Consider the following 26288-nt stretch of genomic DNA (forward strand, 5'->3'; position numbering starts at 1 on the left):
ATTCTGTCATGGAGAGTTAGAGGAAGGCGCCTTTGAAGCTACTTTCTGTCAGGACTTTCATTTCCCAGTATTTTAATCATTATCTTATGCTACGGATCTGTTTGACATTTTCCTGTACGCCCCGCACCAAGGTTTACAACATCAGCCCTTTGCCAAGCTGTGTCATCGTGTAAACCTCCATCCGAATGATAAAGCTTTGGAAATCTATACAAATAAAGCATTTCTAAATCAATTCCTGCCATGGAGATCTGTTATGGCTTTATATGCCAGCGTCTGTTCTATATCAGCGAGGCTCATTCACCTTCCATACACTTGCTGCACCCATGAGAAACATGAAGAGGTTTTAAGCACCTCAAGTATGAAAGGTTCATTATTCAGTGTTTATAAAGTTTAAGGCTTGCTACACGTGTGGTTATACCATGAGCTTATCCGAGAGATTTATCAAAGCTTGGAGACAGATACAGTGGAGAGAGGAGAGATCTACAGCCTGTAACATGGCAGTTAAGAGCTGATTGGCTGGTACTTTATCTCCATCCACTTTATCTCTCTCCAAGTCTTAGTACATAGGGCCTAATTCAGAGGCGATCACTGTACCGAAAGCTAAGAAATTTATTTCCAGGAACTGAAGATATCTTTCAGCCCAATGCCCCCTTCTACAGTTTAGTGTTCTCCCTCCCCCATCTCCCACCATCTGTGCAGTAAAGGAGTAATTATCAGAAATTACTGCTCCAGGTCCTACGTACTGAGCGGAAGATAGAACACCCCCTACCGCCCGCCGGACATCACAGCTGCCTCTGACTGCACCCCCACCCCTACCGCTGGAGGATGGGCAGGGGCCCAATGCATTGCTTTGGCCAGGGGCCTACACTGCTGTTAAGACGGCCCTGGATGGGAGATAAAGTGGATGGAGATAAAGTACCAGCTAATCAGTTCCTAACTGTCATTTTTCAAACACAGCCTGTGACATGACTGTTAGGAGCTGATTGGCTGGGACTTTATCTCTCTCCACTTTATCACTCAACAAGGCTTAGTACATCTACCCATGTAACATCCCTGTACTTTGATTGGTGAATACCAGGATAATTGCCAGGAAATCATCAGTTATATTTGTAGAACTACAAGTCTAAGCAAGACCTGGCTGTTATTGACTGCTGTCTGCATATATACACTGCACAAACTGGAATTTTTGATTCAGGCTGTAATTTTGCAGCCCACGGAGAGGTACATTGCAGGGACGTGCAGTCAGGGGAGGTAGGGGAGGCAGTGCCTCCCCTGTCATTAATGATTAAAATAATATAAAGAAGATACTTATGACACATATTCTGTGTCATAAGTAATTTCTTTATCTTATCCTAATCATTTTAAGCCTAAAAAGTAGTTTGGGAGGCACTGATAACAGTGCCTCCCGTTAACTATAGGAACTGGTTAAAGCGGGAGGGGCGGGGCCAAGTACTGGGCTGTCAAAGCCCATTGAAAACTGGAGCAGAAAGCGGCACTTATCCAAGTGCCTCGTTGACAGGGGAAACCCGCCCCTGTCAGCGAGGCAGATGTGATTGGACAGCGGATCCAGGCTGGATCCGCTCGTCCAATCACCCGAAGAGGCAGCAGGACCCAGCGCTGCTGTGTGGAGCTGTCGCCACAGTTACAGTAGCGCGGCGGGGTGAAGAGGCAGCGGGACCCGGAGTTGAAGCCAGTGCCGGCCGCGTAAACAGCAGACCGAGGAGGGCGTTGCTGTGGACCTACATCGCCGCAGCCGCCCGCTGTGCCTGGATGCCGCTGGGTGTCCGCCTGCTCCCAGCCCTCCCGCGATGCTAGGGAACTGGGGGAGACAGTGGCGGATTGCCCCCCCCCCCTCCTGTCCTCTGAGAAATGTGCCCTCAATGGTGTGACCTCCCGCTCCCAGCCCTCCCGCGATGCCAGGGAACTGGTGGAGGCAGTGGTGGATTGCCCTCCCCCCTATGGTCTGGGAAGGGTCCCGCGGTGCCAGTGTGGAACAAGAGACCCTGAAGGGGCCATGGCTGCCCGCTGCTGCACTACTGGAGCAGGTACCGCCCGCCGCTCACCGCCGCCAGCCACCCGCTGCTCACCACCACCAGCTGCCGCCCGCCACCTGCAACAAATGGCAGTCAGAGGGACCTTCCCCTGCTGTCACCCTCTCTCCCTGTCGTTACTGTCCCTGTCCCTATTGTCATTCGCTCTCTCCCTGCTGTCACTGTCGTCACTCTCTCTCTCCCTGCTGTCACTGTCGTCACTCTCTCCCTGCTGTCACTCTCGTCACTCTCTCCCTGCTGTCACGCTCGTCACTCTCTCTCTCCCTGCTGACACTGTCGTCACTCTCTCTCTCCCTGTCGTCACTCTCTCTCCTTGTCGTCACTCTCTCTCCCTGTCCCTGCTGTCACTCTGGCTGTCCCTGCTGTCACAATTTCAGCTCATTCAGTGTGCTATAATGTGAATTTCGGCTCATTTAGTGTGCTACAATGTGAATTTCGGCTCATTCAGTGTGCTACAATGTGAATTTCGGCTCATTCAGTGTGCTATAATGTGAATTTCGGCTCATTTAGTGTGCTACAAGGTTAATTTTGGCTCCTCCTGTGTGCTATAATGTGAATTTCGGCTCATTCATTGTGCTACAATGTGAATTTTGGCTCATTCAGTGTGCTGTAATGTGAGTTTCGGCTCATTTAGTGTGCTATAATGTGAGTTTCGGCTCATTCGGTGTGCTATAATGTGAATTTCGGCTCGTACCATGGGGGTCATTCCGAGTTGTTCGCTCGTTATTTTTTTCTCGCAACGGAGCGATTAGTTGCTAATGCGCATGCGCAATGTCCGCACTGCGACTGCGCCAAGTAAATTTGCTATGCAGTTAGGAATTTTACTCACGGCATTACGAGGTTTTTTCTTCGTTCTGGTGATCGGAGTGTGATTGACAGGAAGTGGGTGTTTCTGGGCGGAAACAGGCCGTTTTATGGGAGTGTGTGAAAAAAACGCTACCGTTTCTGGGAAAAACGCGGGAGTGGCTGGAGAAACGGAGTGTCTGGGCGAACGCTGGGTGTGTTTGTGACGTCAAACCAGGAACGACAAGCACTGAACTGATCGCAGATGCCGAGTAAATCTGGAGCTACTCAGAAACTGCTAAGAAGTGTCTATTCGCAATTCTGCTAATCTTTCGTTCGCAATTTTGATAAGCTAAGATTCACTCCCAGTAGGCGGCGGCTTAGCGTGTGCAAAGCTGCTAAAAGCAGCTTGCGAGCGAACTACTCGGAATGACCCCCAATATGCTATAATGTGAATTTCAGCTCGTACCGTGTGCTATAAGGTGAAAGGGACACGCCCCCTTTTGGGTGACCACGTCCCCTTTTCTGGAGCAAGCGCGTGCCTTCGGCGTGCATAATTGCGTCCTTGTCTTTTCCATAACCCCACTTCAAAATTTCAACTTCGACCAATATATATATATATATATATATATATATATATATATATATATTCTCAGTGCCTCCCCAGCCAGTGACCTCACCGCACGCCACTGGTACATTGTATTTTTAAACTGTGATCACTAGTTCCAGTAGTTCTTATGGATCGTCTACCAGCAATTATACAGTACAGACAGTGGACCTTTCCCTGATTCTGTACTTCCAAGCTATGGAATGATACATTACTAAGAAATGGCAGCTTTTTCGATGGGGAATCATTTCTCTTTTCTTCATTTTAAAACACACTTTGGAAAATACTAAACCTGGCTCCTTGAGCAGTCTCCAAAGAGAATTATAAGTAAACTTTTCAGATTATAAATTTGATTTTACATATATGACATCTGATTACAGGTATTATGGTTAAGATGTAATAGACACGAAACAAGAAACACCCTTTGAGTTCCAGCTTTTTAAAAAAAAAAAAAGGTTTTAGTTTGGCCGCAGAGACTGTACATCACAAAAGAGAGTGCACTGTTTACATTTAGAACATCCAAATTAATTTAATTTGATGCTGCCAAAAGATTCACATGAGGTTAATAATCCAAGTTATGTATGTCAAAATTGTAAGAATAAGAACTTGTGTTCCAAGTTGTCATTCTCACAGATCTCAAATATTAAATTCCAAAGGCAGACTTATTTATACAGTGTATAAACACTAGCCAATGAGCATGGTGTTGTCTGGGTTATGTTCATCAGCAGGTGTCTGCTGCCTGCAGTCTCACTCTTCCTGCAACACTGCACCTTACATCTCTTCTGCTCCCTCCAGTTCCACTCACTCTGCAACACTGCACCCTACTCACGTCTGCTCTACCTCCTCCAGTCCCACTCACCCTGTAACACTGCACCCTACTCACCGCCACTTTGCCAACTTCAGTCCCACTCACGCTGCAGCACTGCACCCTAATTACCTCTGCTCTGACAACTCCAGCCCCAATCACACTGCAACACTGCACCCTACTCACCGCCGCTATGCCAACTCCAGACCCACCCACCCTACAGCACTGCCCCCTACTCATCTTCGCTCTGCCTCCTCCAGTCCCACTCACAATGCAGCACTGCACCCTACTCACCTCCACTCTGCCTCCTCTAGTCCCACTCACCCTGCAGCACTGCACCCTACTCACCTCCACTCTGCATCTTCCAGTCCCACTCACCCTGCAGCACTGCCCCCTACTCACCTCTACTCTGTTCCCTCCAGTTCCACTTTTCTGGCAACACTGAACACTACTCACCTCCACATTGCTCCCTACAGTTCAACGCATCCTACAGGTCTGCATCCTACTCACCTCTACTCAGCTCCCTCCAGTCCTGCTCACACTACAGCTCTGCACCCTACTCATCTCTGCTCTGCTCCCTCCAGTCCCACTCACCCTGCAACACTGCACCCTACTCATCTCTGCTCTGCTCCTTCTAGTCCCACTTACCCTGCAACACTGAATCCTTCTCACCTCCACACGGGCACTCATTCCGAATTGTTCGCTCGCTAGCTGCTTTTAGCAGCATTGCACACGCTAGGCCGCCGCCCTCTGGGAGTGTATCTAAGCTTAGCAGAACAGCGAACGAAAGATTACCAGAACTGCTAATAAATAATTGTTTGCAGTTTCTGAGTAGCTCCAGACCTACTCACAGATTGCGATCACCTCGGTCCGTTTAGTTCCTGGTTTGACGTCACAAACACGCCCTGCGTTTGGCCAGCCACTCCCCCGTTTCTCCAGACACTCCCGCGTTTTTCCCTGACACGCCTGCGTTTTTTAGCACACTCCCAGAAAACGCTCATTTACCACCCAGAAACGCCCTTTTCCTGTCAATCATTCACCGATCAGCAGTGCGGCTGAAAAGCGCCGCAGGATCCACAGCAAAACTGCTAAGTTTTTAGTTAAATAACTAAGCACATGTGCCCTGTGTGCCTTGTGCATGCGCAATTAGCAACAAATCGCAGCATAGCGAAAATCGGCAACGAGCGAACAACTCGGAATGACCCCCACTGCTCCCTCTAGTCCCACTCACACTGCAGCACTGCACCCAACTCATCTCTGCTGTGCTCTTTCTAGTCTCACTTATCCTGCAACACTGAATCCTACTCACGTCTACACTGCTCCCTGCAGTCTTACTCATCCTGCAGCACTGCACCCTAGTTACCTCTGCTCTGCTCCCTCCAGCCCTGCTCACCCTGCGCACTGCACCCTACTCATCTCTGCTTTGCTCTCTTCAGGCCCGCTCCCACTGCAGCACTGTACCCAACTCACCTCTGCTGTGCTCAGTCTAGTCCCACTTACCGTGCAACACTGAATCCTACTCACCTCCATACTGCTCTATACAGTCCTACTCATCCTGCAGCACTGCACCCTACTTACCTCTGCTCTGCTCCCTCCAGCCCTGCTCACCCTGCGCACTGCACCCTACTCATCTCTGCTTTGCTCTCTTCAGGCCCGCTCCCACTGCAGCACTGTACCCAACTCACCTCTGCTGTGCTCAGTCTAGTCCCACTTACCGTGCAACACTGAATCCTACTCACCTCCATACTGCTCTATACAGTCCTACTCATCCTGAAGCACTGCACCCTACTCACCTCTGCTCTTTTCAGTCCTACGCACTCTGCATTCATTAATTATATTAATAATATCTATATAAAACATATTTAACATTATAAAACAGTACAGAACTAGCTGCCATACCAATGGACAGAGTCGTAACTCATATAGATAGGACTGCAAGTCTGTTCACCAAAGCCGCCAATTCTATGAGGATTTAGTGAATTAGGCCCTGCCCCGTCTTCACTGACCCTGAAGATGTTCATTTTCAATATATCTTGTATTTCTCTCTCTCTCTCTCTCTCTCTCTCTCTCTATGGGGTACATTTACTAACATTCGTAATTCCCGAAAATAGGTCAAAGTTCAATCACGAATGACATTGACAGTGTAAAACTGCAACTTTTTGAATTTATTACGATGGATTTACTAAGCTGTCGTATTCGTGTTTTTCTTTTCTTCCGATGTCGATGTCATTCTTTTTTTTTTAACCTAATTTTACGGCAGTGATTAGCAAAACACTGCCTTTTTTTTTTTACAATCAATCTCGGCCGGATCTGTGTGATCCGTGCTGGGGTTCTTTTTTTTTTTTTTTTTTAATTAAACAATGTAAAATCCCCCAAAAAAATGCGTGGGGTCCCCCCTCCTAAGCATAACCAGCCTCGGGCTCTTTGAGCCGATCCTGGTTGCAGAAATATGGGGGAAAAAATGACAGGGGTTCCCCCATATTTAAGCAACCAGCATCGGGCTCTGCGCCTGGTCCTGGTCCCAAAAATACGGGGGACAAAAAGAGTAGGGGTCCCCCGTATTTTTAAAACCAGCACCGGGCTCCACTAGCTGGACAGATAATGCCACAGCCGGGGGTCACTTTTATATAGTGCCCTGCGGCCGTGGCATCAAAAATCCAACTAGTCACCCCTGGCCGGGGTACCCTGGGGGAGTGGGGACCCCTTCAATCAAGGGGTCCCCCCCCCCCAGCCACCCAAGGGCCAGGGGTGAAGCCCGAGGCTGTCCCCCCCCATCCAATGGGCTGCGGATGGGAGGGCTGATAGCCTTTGTTGTAAAATAAAAGATATTGTTTTTAGTAGCAGTACTACAAGTCCCAGCAAGCCTCCCCCGCATGCTGGTACTTGGAGAACCACAAGTACCAGCATGCGGCGGAAAAACGGGCCCGCTGGTACCTGTAGTACTACCACTAAAAAAATACCCAAAAAAACACAAGACACACACACCGTGAAAGTATAATTTTATTACATACATACACACATACATACATACTTACCTTATGTTCTCACGCAGGTCGGTCCTCTTCTCCAGTAGAATCCAAGGGCTACCTGTTGAATAAATTCTACTCACCAGATCCATGGGTCCAGGCTCCTCGGCAAATCCAGGGATAATCCACGTACTTGAATAAAACAAAAAAACGGTTGCCCGACCACGAACTGAAAGGTGACCCATGTTTGCACATGGGTCACCTTCCCACGAATGCCAGAAACCCACTTTGCCTTCTGGCTAAGTGGGTTTCTTCAGCCAATCAGGGAGTGCCACGTTGTAGCACCCTCCTGATCAGCTGTGTGCTGCTGTCCTCACTGACAGGCGGCACACGGCAGTGTTACAATGTAGCGCCTATGCGCTACATTGTAACCAATGATGGGAACTTTCTGCTCACCGGTGACGTCACTTTAGGTCAACCGCAGGGCAGAAAGTTCCCATCATTGGTTACAATGTAGCGCATAGGCGCTACATTGTAACACTGCCGTGTGCCGCCTGTCAGTGAGGACAGGAGCACACAGCTGATCAGGAGAGTGCTACAACGTGGCACTCCCTGATTGGCTGAAGAAACCCACTTAGCCAGAAGGCAAAGTGGGTTTCTGGCATTCGTGGGAAGGTGACCCATGTGCAAACATGGGTCACCTTTCAGTTCGTGGTCGGGCAACCGTTTTTTTGTTTTATTCAAGTACGTGGATTATCCCTGGATTTGCCGAGGAGCCTGGACCACTGGATCTGGTGAGTAGAATTTATTCAACAGGTACCCCTTGGATTCTACTGGAGAAGAGGACCGACCTGCGTGGGAACATAAGGTAAGTATGTATGTATGTGTGTATGTATGTAATAAAATTATACTTTCACGGTGTGTGTGTCTTGTGTTTTTTTGGGTATTTTTTTAGTGGTAGTACTACAGGTACCAGCGGGCCCGTTTTTCCGCCGCATGCTGGTACTTGTGGTTCTCCAAGTACCAGCATGCGGGGGAGGCTTGCTGGGACTTGTAGTACTGCTACTAAAAACAATATCTTTTATTTTACAACAAAGGCTATCAGCCCTCCCATCCGCAGCCCATTGGATGGGGGGGGACAGCCTCGGGCTTCACCCCTGGCCCTTGGGTGGCTGGGGGGGGGGGACCCCTTGATTGAAGGGGTTCCCACTCCCCCAGGGTACCCCGGCCAGGGGTGACTAGTTGGATTTTTGATGCCACGGCCGCAGGGCACTATATAAAAGTGACCCCCGGCTGTGGCATTATCTGTCCAGCTAGTGGAGCCCGGTGCTGGTTTTAAAAATACGGGGGACCCCTACTCTTTTTGTCCCCCGTATTTTTGGGACCAGGACCAGGCGCAGAGCCCGATGCTGGTTGCTTAAATATGGGGGAACCCCTGTCATTTTTTTCACCATATTTCTGCAACCAGGATCGGCTCAAAGAGCCCGAGGCTGGTTATGCTTAGGAGGGGGGACCCCACGCAATTTTTTTAAAAAAAATAAGCACTTTCCCACCCCTTCCCACTGATATACATGCACGGATCTCATGGATCCGTGCATGCCTATCCAAACACGAATAAAAAAAAAAGTTCTGTTTTTTTTTAGCACTTTTTTACGAGTTGTAATTTTTCACGGCAGTGTTTGTTCTTTTTTTACTTTGCACTTCTTAGTAAATGACCGAGATTCATACTTAAACAGCCGCGTTTTGACCGATGGTGTATTCATTCGTAATTTTTTACCTGAACTAGCAAAAAATTACGAATGCCCTCATCACTGCCGTGATTAGTGTTTAGTAAATGACCGAGATTAACCGAGATGACACTTTGAAGAAAAAACGGCATCTCGGTCAAAATCGGGAGCTTAGTAAATATACCCCTATCTATCTACCTTTCTATCTATCTATTAAATAATATATTTATTTATCTAACTGTCTTTTTGTCTTCTACTTATTAAATTAAATAAACCATTGACCAAGTGTCTAACAATTATTTCACATTATAATGCAATAATAATTACAATTTTGAGACATTATTATGTAACAGGATCTAGGGCCTAATTCAGACCTGATCGCAGCAGCAAAATGTTTCTCTAATGGGCAAAATCATGTGCAGTGCAGGATAGGCTGATGTAACATACAGAGCATGCTTGCCGATACTGCTGCCCCCTCTTCCGGGAGGGGGCAGCCTGGTCGCCGACCAGGGAGGCGTGTCCGGTAGGGATGGACATCGAATCACGATGGTTTGCAACCATCTATGTTTTTGTTCTGATGTTAGTGTTTTCACCATTCGATGGCGGCATTCCAATGTTTGCCGCCATCGAATGGAAAGAATTTCATGGTGTTCCGATGGTTAGCTTACTTAAATACTAGAAGCTGCGCTGCCTCTGCTGTTTCCCCGATGTCCCTGCATCGGGGAAACAGCTTGGTGACCTATTGGAGGTTGCCTCTGTGCCTTCAACGTGACGCTCTTGGTCCCTCCCCTCTCCCAGGCTGCTGCTAGGCAACATCTCTGATACCGTGAGAACCAATCAGGGCACAGCTCTTGACACTGCAGCAGCAATGAGGAGCCTGGCTGTATCACTCTACTCACTGTCCGTGGCGTCAATTCAGATAACTGGCTGCAGCATCACTTACTGTAGGTTACTGTAACGGTGGCTGTGTCCATGCTGAAGCCGTTCCGCCTCCTCTTGTAATAGACTGTCTACGGTCTGGGCCCCTCCCTCTGTACTACACCTAGCCCGCCCTCGGTCCCACCTCGAGCCCGCCCCCATTAAGCAACTGTGCGGCCTATTGCGCATGCGCAAACTAAGAAAATTGCGCATGCGCAAACATCGCAATGGATTTTCCATCAAATGCTTTTAATGTGATGGTTAACTACCATCACATCGGAACATTCGATGGCGGAAGCCCATCCACCATTCGATGATGGGCTTCCGATGTCCATCCCTAGTGTCCGGTAGTGAGGGGGCATGTTCGGGGCATGGCGGCGTTAAAATCATCATTGTACTCCGCCCCCCCTCCCCTATTCAGTGCTGAGGAAACAGGCACTGGAGAGTGGGGGACGAAGCTACGATGACGCGATTCAGTGCGAATCGCATCATCGGGTCCCCCTCGGACCGCCCACTGGTGCTCCGTTGTGGGCGGCCAAGGGGGGGGGGGGGGGCAGCTGGCGGCGAATGTGGGACACTTGCCGACATTTCCTGATTTTCGGGAGCCTCCCGGCCATTCCGGGAGGGTAGGCAAGTATGATGCAGAGAGAGTTAAATTAGGTTGGGGTGTGTTCAAACTGAATTCTAAATTGCAGTGTAAAAATAAAGCAGCCAGTATTTACTCTGCACAGAAACAAAATAACTCATCCAAATTTAAAACTCTCTCTGCACATGTTATATCTGCCCCACCTGCAGTGCACATGGTTTTGGCCATTAGAGAAAGATGTTGCTGCTGTGGTCAGGTTTGAATTAGGCCCCTAGATTGGTGTATTTGTATGTATTCATGTTTGTGTGTATATGTGTGTGTGCGTGTGTGTGTGTTTTCCCAGTATTTGGCTGGCATGGATACAGCCTCTCTGACGTTTGCCCTTACACTAGACCTGCAAGTGCCAGAATGGCCATACAGTCTTTGTGTGACAAGTGGCTGACTGAGGCTTTGCTTTTCCATGTCCCCACACAGCTCAGTTTTGCAGTAAATCACAGCTGTCACTATAGTAGCACCTTGATTAAAGCCTAGAGTTTAATAGATCGTTTTAAGAAAACCCAAATTACTCCAGCTCTCCAGTTGATCCATCTGGACTCTTAGAGTTGGTGCATGGCAGTTTTCAACCAGCACCAGAGAAGCCAAGTCTGGGCCTTTGGCTCCTGTGTATTCCCCGAGGAACTTTTGCTTCAGACCTAGAGCAACATTCTCAGCTGTATTTAATCTATAATGAGACAAGCTGGCTATGAGAAAGGAGAATGAACACTACACACGAGGCATGGAAAAACTAGGACAGCTAGCCCCCACTTTGCTGAATTGGTGAACTGGAGCCCGTCCAGTGCAAGAGCTGCTCCCCTGGCGATTCCAGTCTGTTCCAATTAATCGTGTTTAACAATTCTAATCACACTTTAGCACATTAATCCTATTTTCAATCCAAAACACATCTGAAAGAGCGGCATGTGAGCCTTTTTATTGCAACCGCAAATCAGATGTAACTAAGAGACACAAGGACCTCGGCCTTCTCTGCACTTTCAATGAACTTAAGCTTAATAAAAATATATGATGGACCTGTGGGTGGATTTACTGCATGATGCCTCCATGTAAAATTAGAACCGTCAAGGAACCTGCATACTCATCAACAGAGGTAGACAGAACGTGATTAAAAAGAACCAGAGATGGGAGAATAGAGTCGGACAAATTCCAGAATCGAATGATTTCCAGAGCTTCATCATTGTGCGAATTAATACGCAAAAATTTACTGATTCAACCAGGAATTTGGCAATTCATTACTGGCCAATTGAGAATCAGACCAATAACAGAATATAGAATATAAAGAAGCTAATCTGGAATCCTCAATAAATGTCACATGTCTGTAGTATCAAAATATGAGTTTAATACAAAGTATTTATTATAAGCAAAATATATTGCAATAGATAGATAGATAGATAGATAGATAGATAGATAGATAGATAGATAGATAGATAGATAGTTTTAATTATCTGCTTAATATTGTGTAGGTACTCTTTGTGTTACCAGACCAGCTCTGAGCCATCATAGCATGGACTCCACAAGACCTCTGAAGGTGTCCTGTGGTATCTGGCGACAAGACGTTAACAGCAGATCCTTTAAGTCCTGTAAGTTGCAAGGTGGGGCCTCCATAGATAGGACATGTTTTTCCAGCACATCTCACAGATGCTCAATCAGATTGAGATCTCGGGGCTTTGAAAGTCAAGTCAACACCTTTATTATGTTCCTCAAACCATTCCTGAACAATTTTTGTTGCGTGGTCAATTGCATTATCTTGCTGAAAGAGACCATTGCCATCAGGGAATACTATTCCATCTACTCTTTTGAAGGTGCTGTGTCCCCTCACTGTGCCATGGCTGAAGTCATGGTGGACACTGAGAAGAAAGAGTAGCTGCAGCCAACTGATTAAAGTCATGATTAGGATGTTGGACTGTCAGACCGGAAAGGAGGAGAAGGTAGTATTTGGAAAGAAAAGTTACTGAACTCGTACAACATTTTTGAAAATGAACAGAACTGAGATTTTTGTTTGGTTAAATCAGAGGCCAAGGAAGTTAAAGTTGAAATTGAGGTAGCTGATGACTTTGCTAAGCGACACAAGTGTGTGGCACAAACACCTGGCCCATCTAGGAGTGGCACTGCAGTGGCAGACAGGATGGCAGATTTAAAAATAGGCCCCAAACAGCACATCATGCAAACAAGTAAAAGAGGTGCAATGAGGTAGCTGGATGGCTAAGCTAAGCGACACAAGTGTGCGGACAAACACCTGGCCCATCTTGGAGTGGCACTGCAGTGGCAGACAGGATGGCACTTTTAAAAACTAGGCCCCAAACAGCACATCATGCAAAGAAGAAAAAGAGGTGCATCGAGGTAGCTGCATGGTTAAGCTAAGCGACACAAGTGTGCGGCACAAACACCAGGCCCATCTAGGAGTGGCACTGCAGTGGCAGACAGGATGGCACTTTTAAAAACTAGGCCCGAAACAGCACATCATGCAAAGAAGAAAAAGAGATGCAATGAGGTAGCTGGATGACTTTGCTAAGCGACACAAGTGTACGGCACAAACACCTGACTCATGTAGGAGTGTCACGCAGTGGCTGAATGTCGAAAGTGGCCCGCAAATTTTCAGGCCATCGACAGCATCTCCTGCACACCCCTGTCATGTTTCAAAAAATTCTGCACCACCAAATTAATTGTATGTGCAAAACATGGGACGTGCTGGAATTTGCCCAGATGTAATACATGCACAATATTGGTGGACTTATACGGCAGTACCCCTGAACTTATACGGCTGCACCACTGGACTGGACTTATACGGCAGTACCGCTGGACTTACATGGCAGTACCCTTGAACTTATACGGCAGTACCCCTGAACTTATATGGCTGCACCACTGGACTGGACTTATACGGCAATACCACTGGACTTATACAGTAGTACCCCTGAACTTATACAGCAGTACCTTTGAACTTATACGGCTGCACCACTGGACTGGACTTATACGGCAGTACCCCAGAACTTATACAGCTGCACCACTGGACTGGATTTATACGGCAGTACCACTGGATTGGACTTATGCGGCAGTACCACTGGACTTATACGGCAGTACCCCTGAACTTATACGGCAGTACCCCTGAACTTATATGGCTGCACCACTGGACTGGACTTATACGGCAATACCACTGGACTTATACAGCAGTACTCCTGAACTTATACAGCAGTACCCTTGAACTTATACGGCTGCACCACTGGACTGGACTTATACGGCAGTACCACTGGACTTATACGGCAGTACCCGAGAACTTATACAGCTGCACCACTGGATTGGACTTATATGGCAGTACCACTGGATTGGACTTATACGGCAGTGCCACTAAACTTATATGGCAGTACCCCTGAATTTATACGGCTGCACCACTGGACTGGACTTATACGGCAGTACCACTGGACTTATACGGCAGTACCCCTGAATTTATATGGCTGCACCACTGGACTGGACTTATACAGCAGTACCACTGGACTTATACGGCAGTACCCCTGAACTTATATGGCAGTACCCCTGGACTTATACGGCAGTACCCCTGGAATTATACGGCTGAACCACTGAACTGGACTTATACGGCAGTACCACTGGACTTATACGCCAGTACCCCAGTACTTATACAGCTGCACCACTGGATTGGACTTATACGGCAGTACCACTGGATTGGACTTATACGGCAGTACCACTGGACTTATACAGCAGTACCCCTGAATTTATACGTCAGTACCCCTGAACTTATATGGCAGTACCCCTGAACTTATACGGCTGCACCACTGGAATGGACTTATACGGCGGTACCACTGGACTTATACGGCAGTACCCCTGAATTTATACGGCTGCACCACTGGACTGGATTTATACGGCAGTACCACTGGACTTATACGGCAGTACCCCTGAACTTATATGGCAGTACCCCTGGACGTATACGGCAGTACCCCTGGAATTATACGGCTGCACCACTGAACTGGACTTATACGGCAGTTCTACTGGACTTATACACCAGTACCCCAGTACTTATACAGCTGCACCACTGGACTGGACTTATACGGCAGTACCACTGGATTGGATTTATACGGCAGTACCACTGGACTTATACGGCAGTACCCCTGAATTTATACGGCAGTACCCCTGGACGTATACGGCAGTACCCCTGGAATTATACGGCTGCACCACTGATCTGGACTTATACGGCAGTTCCACTGGACTTATACGCCAGTACCCCTGTACTTATACAGCTGCACCACTGGACTGGACTTATACGGCAGTACCACTGGACTTATACTGCAGTACCCCTGAATTTATACGTCAGTACCCCTGAACTTATACGGCAGTACCCCTGAACTTATATGGCTGCACCACTGGAATGGACTTATACGGCAGTACCACTGGACTTATACGGCAGTACCCCTGAATTTATACGGCTGCACCACTGGACTGGACTTATACGGCAGTACCACTGGACTTATACGGCAGTACCCCTGAACTTATATGGCAGTACCCCTGGACGTATACGGCAGTACCCCTGGAATTATATGGCTGCACCACTGAACTGGACTTATACGGCAGTTCCACTGGACTTATACGCCAGTTCCCCAGTTCTTATACAGCTGCACCACTGGACTGGACTTATACGGCAGTACCACTGGATTGGATTTATACGGCAGTACCACTGGACTTATACGGCAGTACCCCTGAATTTATACGGCAGTACCCCTGAACTTATACGGCAGTACCCCTGGAATTATACGGCTGCACCACTGACCTGGACTTATACGGCAGTTCCACTGGACTTATACGGCAGTACCCCATAACTTATACGGCAGTAACCCCTGAACTTATACGGCTGCACCACTGGACTGGACTTATACGGCAGTACCACTGGACTTATACGGCTGCACCACTGGACTTGGCTTATATAGCAGTACCCCGGGACTTATACGGCAGTACCCCTAAACTTATATGGCAGTATCACCACTACTGGACTTATGGCAGCAGAGGACGCCACCAATAGACTAATGCAGCACAACACAGCACCACTGCACTGGACTTATACAGCAGCAGCACTGGACTTATGGCAGCACAGGACACCACCACTGGACTTATAGCAGCACAGGACACCACCACTGGACTGATGCAGCACAACACAGCACCAGAATGACACATAAGAGCAGTTCGCCACCCCATGCGCCACACCACTTTCCCGCACAGACACTGAAGAGACACGTCCTCTCCCTACACTCTCCAGGACTGGAGTGAAAATGGCGGCGATGCGCGGCTCCTTATATGGAATCCAAAACCCCCAAACATATAAAACAATTCTTTGCTCTTTACTAGAGATGAGTGGATTTGGTTCTCATTCGAGTCCGGATCTGAATCAGGCTCAGGTTTTCCCGCCTGACGGAAACAGGAACGAGGCAAAACATCATCATCCTGCTGTCGGATTCTTGCGGGGATTGGATTCCATATAAGGAGCCACGTGTCCCCGCCATTTTCACTCCGGCATTGGAGAGTGTAGAGAGAGGGCGTGTCTCCATTCTCTCAGTGTCCGTGTCTTGTGCTGTATTTGTCCAGTCACAGTGGTTGTGTCCTCTTGCTGCCATATGTCCATTGCTGCTGTGTTGTGCTGCATCAGTTCAGTGGTGGTGTATTGTGCTGCATCAGTCCAGTGGTAGTGTCCTGTGCATCAGCCATCAGTTATTCCAGTGACCAGGCAGTCACAGTGGATGTGTCCTCTTGCTGCCATATGTCCAGTGCTGCTGTGTTGTGTTGCATCAGTTCAGTGGTGGTGTATTGTGCTGCGTCAGTCCAGTGGTAGTGTCCTGTGCATAAGCCATCAGTCATTCCAGTGACCAGGCAGTCACAGTGGTAACCTCTGCAGCCATATGTCCACTGCTGCCGTATAATAATAATAATAATAACAACAAGAAGTCCCTTACAGTGTTGCTGTGTTGTCCTGCATCAGACCAGTGGTAGTGTCCTGTGCATCAGCCATCAGTCATTCCAGTGACCAGGCATTCACAGTGGTATATTCTGCTGCCATATGTCCACTGCTGCCGTATAATAAAAATAACAAGGCCCTTACAGTGTTGCTGTGTTGTACTGCATCAGACCAGTGGTAGTGTCCTGTGCATCAGCCATCAGTCATTCCAGTGACCAGGCAGTCACAGTGGTATACTCTGCAGCCATATGTCCACTGCTGCCGTATAATAATAATAATAACAACAAGAAGTCCCTTACAGTGTTGCTGTGTTGTCCTGCATCAGACCAGTGGTAGTGTCCTATGCATCAGCCACCAGTCATTCCAGTGACCAGGCAGTCACAGTGGTATACTCTGCAGCCATATGTCCACTGCTGCCGTATAATAATAATAATAATAATAATAATAACAACAAGAAGTCCCTTACAGTGTTGCTGTGTTGTCCTGCATCAGACCAGTGGTAGTGTCCTGTGCATCAGCCATCAGTCATTCCAGTGACCAGGCAGTCACAGTGGTATACTCTGCAGCCATATGACCACTGCTGCTGTATAATAATAAATTATAATAACAACAAGTCCCTTACAGTGTTGCTGTGTTGTCCTGCATCAGACCAGTGGTAGTGTCCTGTGCATCAGCCATCAGTCATTCCAGTGACCAGGCAGTCACAGTGGTATACTCTGCAGCCATATGACCACTGCTGCTGTATAATAATAAATTATAATAACAACAAGTCCCTTACAGTGTTGCTGTGTTGTCCTGCATCAGACCAGTGGTAGTGTCCTGTGCATCAGCCATCAGTCATTCCAGTGACCAGGCAGTCACAGTGGTATACTCTGCAGTCATATATCCACTGCTGCCGTATAATAATAAATTATAAAATCAACAAGTTCCTTACAGTGTTGCTGTGTTGTCCTGCATCTGACCAGTGGTAGTGTCCTGTGCATCAGCCATCAGTCATTCCAGTGACCAGGCAGTCACAGTGGTATACTCTGCAGCCATATGTCTACTGCTGCCGTATAATAATAAATTATAATAATAACAAGTCCCTTACAGTGTTGCTGTGTTGTCCTGCATCAGACCAGTGGTAGTGTCCTATGCATCAGCCACCAGTCATTCCAGTGACCAGGCAGTCACAGTGGTATACTCTGCAGCCATATGTCCACTGCTGCCGTATAATAATAATAATAACAACAACAACAAGAAGTCCCTTACAGTGTTGCTGTGTTGTCCTACATCAGACCAGTGGTAGTGTCCTGTGCATCAGCCATCAGTCATTCCAGTGACCAGGCATTCACAGTGGTATATTCTGCTGCCATATGTCCACTGCTGCCGTATAATAAAAATAAGTCCCTTACAGTGTTGCTGTGTTGTACTGCATCAGACCAGTGGTAGTGTCCGGTGCATCAGCCATCAGTCATTCCAGTGACCAGGCAGTCACAGTGGTATACTCTGCAGCCATATGTCCACTGCTGCTGTATAATAATAAATTATAATAACAACAAGTCCCTTACAGTGTTGCTGTGTTGTCCTGCATCAGACCAGTGGTAGTGTCCTGTGCATCAGCCATCAGTCATTCCAGTGACCAGGCAGTCACAGTGGTATACTCTGCAGTCATATATCCACTGCTGCCGTATAATAATAAATTATAAAATCAACAAGTCCCTTACAGTGTTGCTGTGTTGTCCTGCATCTGACCAGTGGTAGTGTCCTGTGCATCAGCCATCAGTCATTCCAGTGACCAGCCAGTCACATTGGTATACTCTGCAGCCATATGTCCACTGCTGCCGTATAATAATAAATTATAATAATAACAAGACCCTTACAGTGTTGCTGTGTTGTCCTGCATCAGACCAGTGGTAGTGTCCTGTGCATCAGCCATCAGTCATTCCAGTGACCAGGCAGTCACAGTGGTATACTCTGCAGCCATATGTCCACTGCTGCCATATAATAATAATAACAACAACAACAAGTCCGTTACAGTGTTGCTGTGTTGTCCTGCATCAGACCAGTGGCTGTGTCCTGTGCATCAGTCATCAGTCATTCCAGTGACCAGGCAGTCACAGTGGTATACTCTGCAGCCATATGTCCACTGCTGCTGTATAATAATACATTATAATAACAGGTCCCTTACAGTATTGCTGTGTTGTCCTGCATCAGACCAGTGGTAGTGTCCTGTGCATAAGCCATCAGTCATTCCACTGACCAAGCAGTCATAGTTGTATACCCTGCAGTCATATGTCCACTGCTGCTGTATAATAATAAATTATAATAACAACAAGTCCCTTACAGTGTTGCTGTGTTGTCTTGCATCAGACCAGTGGTAGTGTTATGTGCATCAGCCATCAGTTATTCCAGTGACCAGGCAGTCACAGTGGTATACTCTGCTGCCATATGTCCACTGCGCCGTATAATAACAACAAGTCCCTTACAGTGTTGATGTGTTGTCCTGCATCAGACCAGTGGTAGTGTCCTGTGAATCAGCCATCAGTCATTCTAGTGACCAGGCAGTCACAGTGGTATACTCTGCAGCCGTATGTCCACTGCTGCCGTATAATAATAAATTATAATAACAACAAGTTCCTTACAGTGTTGCTGTGTTGTTCTGCATCAGACCAGTGGTAGTGTCCTGTGCATCAGCCATCACTCATTCCTTTGCCGCATATTGTGTAATAAAACTCCAGAAAAATAACGGAGAACAAAAATGTTGAGGATAAAATAGGGAAAGATCAAGAACCACTTCCTCCTAGTACTGAAGCTGCTGCCACTAGTCATGCCATCGACGTCGTCTGCCAAGGCCAATGCCCAATGTGATAGTAGAGGGCATGTAAAATCCAAAAAGCCAAAGTTCAGTAAAAAGACCCAAAATAAGAAATGTAAATGCTCTGAGGAGAAATGTAAACTTGCCAATATGCCATTTAGGACACGGAGTGTCAAGGAACGGCTAAGGCCCTGGCCTATGTTCATGACTAGTGGTTCAGCTTCACATGACGATTGAAGCCCTCATCCTCCTGCTAGAAAAATTAAAAGAGTTTAGCTGGAAAAAGCACAGAAAAGAACTGTGTGTTCTAAGATGGTATCACAAATCCCCAAGGAGAGTCCAAGTATATCGGCGGTTGCGATGCCTGACCTTCCCAACACTGGATGGGAAGAGGTTCCTCCTTCCACCATTTTCACGCTCCCTGCAAGTGCTGGAAGGAGCACCCACTGTCCAGTTCCTGATATTGAAATTGAAGATGTCACTGTTGAAGTACCGCAGGATGAGGATATGGGTGTTGCTGGCACTGAGGAGGAAGTTGACTATGAGGATTCTGATGGTGATGTGGTTTGTTTATGTCAGGCATCGGCGGAGACACCTGTTGTCCATGGGATGAAGATGCCCATTGCGATGCCTGGGCAAACTACCAAAAAAGACACCTCTTCGGTGTGGAATTATTTCTCCACAAATCCGGACAACAGGTGTCAAGCCGTGTGTTGCCTCTGTCAATCTGTAATAAGTAGGGGTAAGGATGTTAACCATCTAGGAACATCCTCCCTTTTACGTCACCTGCAGCGCATTCATCAGAAGTCAGTGTCAAGTTGTGAAACCTTGGGTAAGAGCATAAGCAGTCCACTGACACCTAAATCCCTTCTTCCTCTTGTACCCAATCTCCTGCAAGCCACACCACCAACTCCCTCAACGTCAACTTCCTCCTCAGTCAGTAAACGTCAGTAGTACTGCAGGCCATGTCACTGTCAAGACTGAGGAATCCTCTCCTAACTGGGATTCCTCCGGAGGATCCTTGAGTGGTACGTTTGCTGTTGCTGCCACTGCTGTTGTTGCTGCTGGGAGTCAAGCGTCATCCCAGAGGGGAAGTCGGAAGACCACTTGCACTACTTCCAGTAAGCAATTGACTGTCCAACAGTCCTTTGTGAGGAAGATGAAATATGACAGCAGTCATCCTTTTACAAAGCGGATAACTGAGTCCTTGACAGCTATGTTGGTGTTAGACGTGCGTCCGGTATCCGCCTTTAGTTCAGTGTGACTTAGAGAATTGTTTGAGGTACTGTGTCCCCGGTATCAAATCCTATCTAGGTTCCACTTCTCTAGGCAGGTGATACCGAGAATGTACAGAGACGTCAGAATAAAGTGTCCTTAGTATCCTACAAAATGCAGTTGTACCCACGGACATGTGGACAAGTGGAACAGGGCAGACTAAGGACTATATGACTGTGACAACCCACTGGGTAGATGTATGGCCTCCCACATAAGAACAGTAGCGGCACCAGTAGCATCATCTCGCAAACGCCAACTCGTTCCTAGACAGGCTACGCTATGTATCACCGCTTTCCGTAAGAGGCACACAGCTGACAACCTCTTACAGAAACTGAGGAACATCATTGCAGAATGGCTTACCCCAATTAGACTCTCCTGGGGATTTGTGATATCGGACAAGGCCACCAATATTGTGCGTGCATTACATCTAGGCAAATTCCAGCACGTCCCATGTTTTGCACATACAATTAATTGGTGGTGCAGAATTTTTTGAAAAATGACAGGGGCGTACAGGAGATGCTCTCGGTGGCCCGAATAATTGCGGGCCACTTTCGATATTCTACCACCACGTGCCGAAGACTGGAGCAACAGCAAACACTCCTGAACCTGCCCTGCCATCAACTGAAGCTAGAGGTGGTAACGAGGTGGAATTCAACACTCTATATGCTTCAGAGGATGGGGGAGCAGCAAAAGGCCATTCAAGCCTATACATCCACCTACGATAAAGGCAAAGGAGGGGGAATTCACCTGACTCAAGCACAGTAGAGAATGATTTCCGTCTTATGCAAGGTTCTCCAACCCTTCGAACTTGCCACACGTGAAGTCAGTTCAGACACTGCCAGCTTGAGTCAGGTCATTCCCCTCATCAGGCTTTTTCAGAAGCAGCTGGAGAAATTGAAGGAGGAGCTAAGAAGGAGCGATTCCGCAAAGTATGTGGGACTTATGGATGGAGCCCTTCATTTGCTTTGCCAGGTTTCAAGGGTGGTCAATCTGTTGAAATCAGAGCACTACATTTTGGCCACCATGCTTGATCCTAGGTTTAAAGCCTACGTTGTATCTCTCTTTCCGGCAAACACAAGTCTGCAGAGGTTCAAAGACCTGCTGATAAGATTTCCGAGCCCACCTGCTGGTGGTGATGCAGGGCAGTCAGGAGCGAGTGGTGACATCTGGTCCGGACTGAAGGAGCTGCCAACGATTACTAACATGTCTACTGTCACTGCATATGATTCTATCACCATTGAAAGATGGTGGAGGATTATATGAGTGACAGCATCCAAGTAGGCATGTCAGACAGTCCGTACGTATACTGGCAGGAAAAAGAGGCAATTTGGATGCCCTTGCACAAACTGGCTTTATTTTACCTAAGTTGCTCCCCCCTCCAGTGTGTACTCCGAAAGAGTGTTTAGTGCAGCCGGTAACCTTGTCAGCGATCGGCGTAGGAGGTTACTTAAACAAAATGTGGAGAAGATGATGTTCATCAAAATTAATTATACATTCCTCCGGGAAGACCTTTAACAGCAATTGCCTCCAGAAAGTACACAGGGACCTGTGATGGTGGATTCCAGTGGGGACGAAATAATACTCTGTGAGCAGAAGGAGGATGTACACAGTGAAAGGGGTGAGGAATCGGAGGATGAGGTCGACTCTTGCCTCTGTAGAGCCAGTTTGTGCAGGGAGAGATTGATTGCTTCTTTTTTGGTGGGGCCCAAACAAACCAGTCATTTCAGCCACAGTCATGTGGCAGACCCTGTCTCTGAAATGATTGTTTTGTTAAAGTGTGCATGTCCTGTTTATACAACATAAGGGTGGGTGGGAGGGCCCAAGGATAATTCCATCTTGCACCTCTTTTTCTTCTTTGCATCATGTGCTGTTTGGGGCCTATTTTTTAAATCTGCCATCCTGTCTGCCACTGCAGTGCCACGCCTAGATGGGCCAGGTGTTTGTGCCGCACACTTGTGTCGCTTAGCTTAGTCATACAGGCACCTCGGTGCAACCTTTTGGCCTAAAAACAATATTGTGAGGTGTTCAGAATAGACTGAAAATGAGTGGAAATGAATATTATTAAGGTTAATAATACCGTAGGATCAAAATTACCCCCAAATTCTGTGATTTTAGCTATTTTTATGTGTTTTTCAAAAATCATCCAGATCCAAAACCAAAACACAAAAGGGTGGTTTTGGCAAAACCAAGCCAAAACCAAAACACGAAAGTGGAATTAGAACCAAAACACAAAACACGAAAAGTGCCAGCCGCACATCTCTAATTATTAGTGATATTAAAAATGGGGGCGATAGGCCACACAAAGTCATTCTGCTGGGAGGTATGATACACAAAGTAGTTGTTTGCGGTGCACATTGCGGCTGCTGGGGGAGGGTGCGTCTTTGTGTCACACTGCGCCCCTGAGAGGTGTCACACTGTCACAGGTCAGCCATTAGCTGTGTGTAATGGGAGTGCTGGCTTTATAGTACTGGGCATCCCAGTCCGAGGGGTGTATCATCCAGGGGAAAGGTCTATGGGGGTAATTCAGAGTTGATCACAGCAGCAAATTTGTTAGCAGTTGGGCAAAACCATGTCCACTGCGGGGGGGGGGGGGGGGGGGGGGGGTGCAGAAATAAAATGTGCAGAGAAAGTTAGATTTGGGTGGGGGGTGTTCAAACTGAAATTTCAATTGCAGTGTAAAAATAAAGCAGCCAGTATTTACCCTGCACAGAAACAAAATAACCCACCCAAATCTAACTCTCTCTGCACATGTTATATCTGCAACACCTGCAGTGCAATTGGGGCCTAATTCAGATCTGTTCGCTCGCTAGCAATTTTTTGCAGTACTGCGAACAAGTAGTCGCCGCCTATAGGGGACGGTATTTTAGCTTTGCAAGTGTGCGAACACATGTGCAGCCGAGCGGTACAAAAACAGTTTGTGCAGTTTCTGAGTAGCTCTGACCTTACTCAGCCGCTGCGATCACTTCAGACTATTTGAGCCCGAAATTGAGATCAGACACCCGCCCTGCAAACTCCTCGACACGCCTGCGTTTTTCCAAACACTCCCAGAAAACGGTCAGTTGCCACCCACAAACGCCCTCTTCCTGTCAATCACCTTGCGTTCGGCTGTGCGAATGGATTCTTTGCTAGAACCAGTGTACAACAACGATCCGCTTTGTGCAAGTACGACGCGCCTGCGCATTGCGGTGCATGCGCAGTAGTTACCTGATCACTGCGCAACGAAAAACGTGAGAGAACAGATGTGAATGAGGCCCATGGTTTTGCCCAACTCCTAACAACTTTGCTGCTGCGACCAACTCTGAATTACCCCCTATGTGTAAGCAGTCACGGGAGACACGGGGAGAGAGAGATTACAGCCTCCCCTTATGGTCTGGACCGTTCGTTTCTTTTAATCACATCCCTGGAACATACAGATCCAGGGATCCCTGTCTTCCCGGTGACTGCTGATACATAACACCCCCCCACCCCCACCCCCTTCCACCGGGATGAGACCCAACTCCCAACTTTGTAAATTTACCCCTCAGAATCCATTTCCTATTAGCTTTGCTGTTCTGATACAAAATGTGTGTGTGGCACTACAAGCCCAAAAGTATGTACGAAAGTATGGCTGATGTAATGGATAGCATTACTGCTTCACAGCACTGAAGTCATGGGTTTGATTCCCACCAAGGCCCTACCTGTGTGGAGTTTGCATATTCTCCCCATGTGTTTTTAAAATGTTAGAGAGTCTGTCAGTATTTATACTTGCGTCCTTTTTATAATTGCCGTTTTGAGTGGTGGTGGCGGGAGGGGGGCACAGACATGTCAAGTGTACTGGGCCCCAAGAATTCTGTTGCCGGCCCTGGTCAGGAATAAATAAAGGGGAAACCGTTATTTGACATTTGATAAGCCTGTAGGTGGGTCAGTGCTGACATGGCGACGGGGGGGGGGGGGGGGGGGGGATCTAAGGGCACAGCTGTAACGGGCCCTGTTATTCTGGGGGGGGGGGGCGGAGATAATCCAAGGTCTCTCTCACCACTGCCTGAGCTGCTGCATGTTCAGCAGTGCGCAGGCAAGTACAGGGCCAGTCCAGGAAAAGCTGTAGCATTGTTGTACGGTCCACCTGTGTATTGCGGCAAGGTGTGGCGGGCATTACATCATGACATCAACAAACGGCAACGAACCGCTAACTGATAGCAGAGGAGCTGCGGCCAGCAGCCAAAAACATAGTAGAAAGTAAGTGTTGGGGCTGGAAGGAAGCTGTGGGGGCTATGGCTGGTGTTATGCTGTGGGGACTAAATGCTGGAGGGATACTGGGGCTACCTGGAGTTACGCTGTGGGGCAGGCTGGAGGGAACAGAAGACAAGCTGGGTGGGGAGGCACTGCATGCAGATCTTCTGATTTTCAGCAGACTGCTCATGTATCGGAGCCTACGTATGCAATTTAGAGCAATTACGCGTAATCCAGAGTCTTACAGGTCTCAGCTGTATCTCCACTAGCAGATAGGGTGCAGCATAGAGGCATTCCCTCGGAAGATAGGTTTTGCTGTGAGTGTGTCCTGGGTGTGATAACAGTTACGCAGGCTAGAGGTGGACGTGTGCAGAGAGCTGTCTGACTTCACTTGGATCTCTTGCCCTAAAGGTGTGTACATATGGTGAGATATTGCCTTGCGATTTTGACTATATGGGGGGTAATTCTGAGTTGATCGCAGCAGCAAGTTTGTTAGCAATTGGGCAAAACCATGTGCAATGCAGGGGGGGGGGGGCAGATATAACATTTGCAGAGAGAGTAAGATTTGGGTGGGTTATTTCGTTTCTGTGCAGTGTAAATACTGGCTGCTTTATTTTTACACTGCAATTTAGATTTCAGTTTGAATACACCCCACCCAAATCTAACTCTCTCTGCACATGTTATATCTGCCCCTCCTGCAGTGCACATGGTTTTGCCCAACTGCTAAAAAAATTGCTGCTGCGATCAACTCAGAATTAGGCCCATAGTCAAAATCGCAAGGAAAGTTAGTGCAAATTGCAAGGTGTTTGCCATCTGGCGATCTCGATTCTATCCCGATGCGCACTCCCCGGGGGTCAGTATCGCAAGGCTAGATAGACTATGCATGCAAGTTAATTTTGCATATCTAGTACAAAGTATAGTCAAAATTGCCACTTAGACAAAATATTAGCACATAGCCAATATTGCAAGCACACATAGGGGGTAATTCAGACCATATAGCTAGGGTGCGTTTTTTGCATCTCTGTGATCAGGTAGTCGCCGCCTACAGGGAGAGGGGTAATCGCTGTGCACTGGTGCGATCGCATGTGCAGGAGAGCAGCACAAACAGCAGTTTGTGCAGTCTCTGCACAGCCCAGGACTTACTCAGCCGCTGCGATGATCGGGGCCAGAGCTGACGTCCCGATTCCTCCCACAAAACGCCGGGTCCCTCCTGCATTTTTCTGGACACTCCCTGAAAACGGTCAGTTGCCACACACAGACGCCCTCTTCCTGTCAATCTTCTTGCAATCGCCGGTGCAATTGGATTTTACGCACCATCTCGACACTTTCCTGTGGTCCCCGTTGCGCCTGCGCATTGAGGTGCATACGCATGGCGCAGTTCAGACCTGATCGTCCGCTTTGCAAAAACGCACAGCAGCGATCAGGTCTGAATTATCCCCATAGTCAGCATTGCATAGTCCATATCACATAGTCAAAATCGAAGATAGCAAAAATCTCACCGTGTTTATGCAGCTTAAGGATATAGCTGGTGGTGGTATCACCAGTGGATGGGTGGGCTGTGGT

This window comes from Pseudophryne corroboree, chromosome 12 (genome assembly GCF_028390025.1).
Source record: "Pseudophryne corroboree isolate aPseCor3 chromosome 12, aPseCor3.hap2, whole genome shotgun sequence".
NCBI lineage: Eukaryota > Metazoa > Chordata > Amphibia > Anura > Myobatrachidae > Pseudophryne > Pseudophryne corroboree.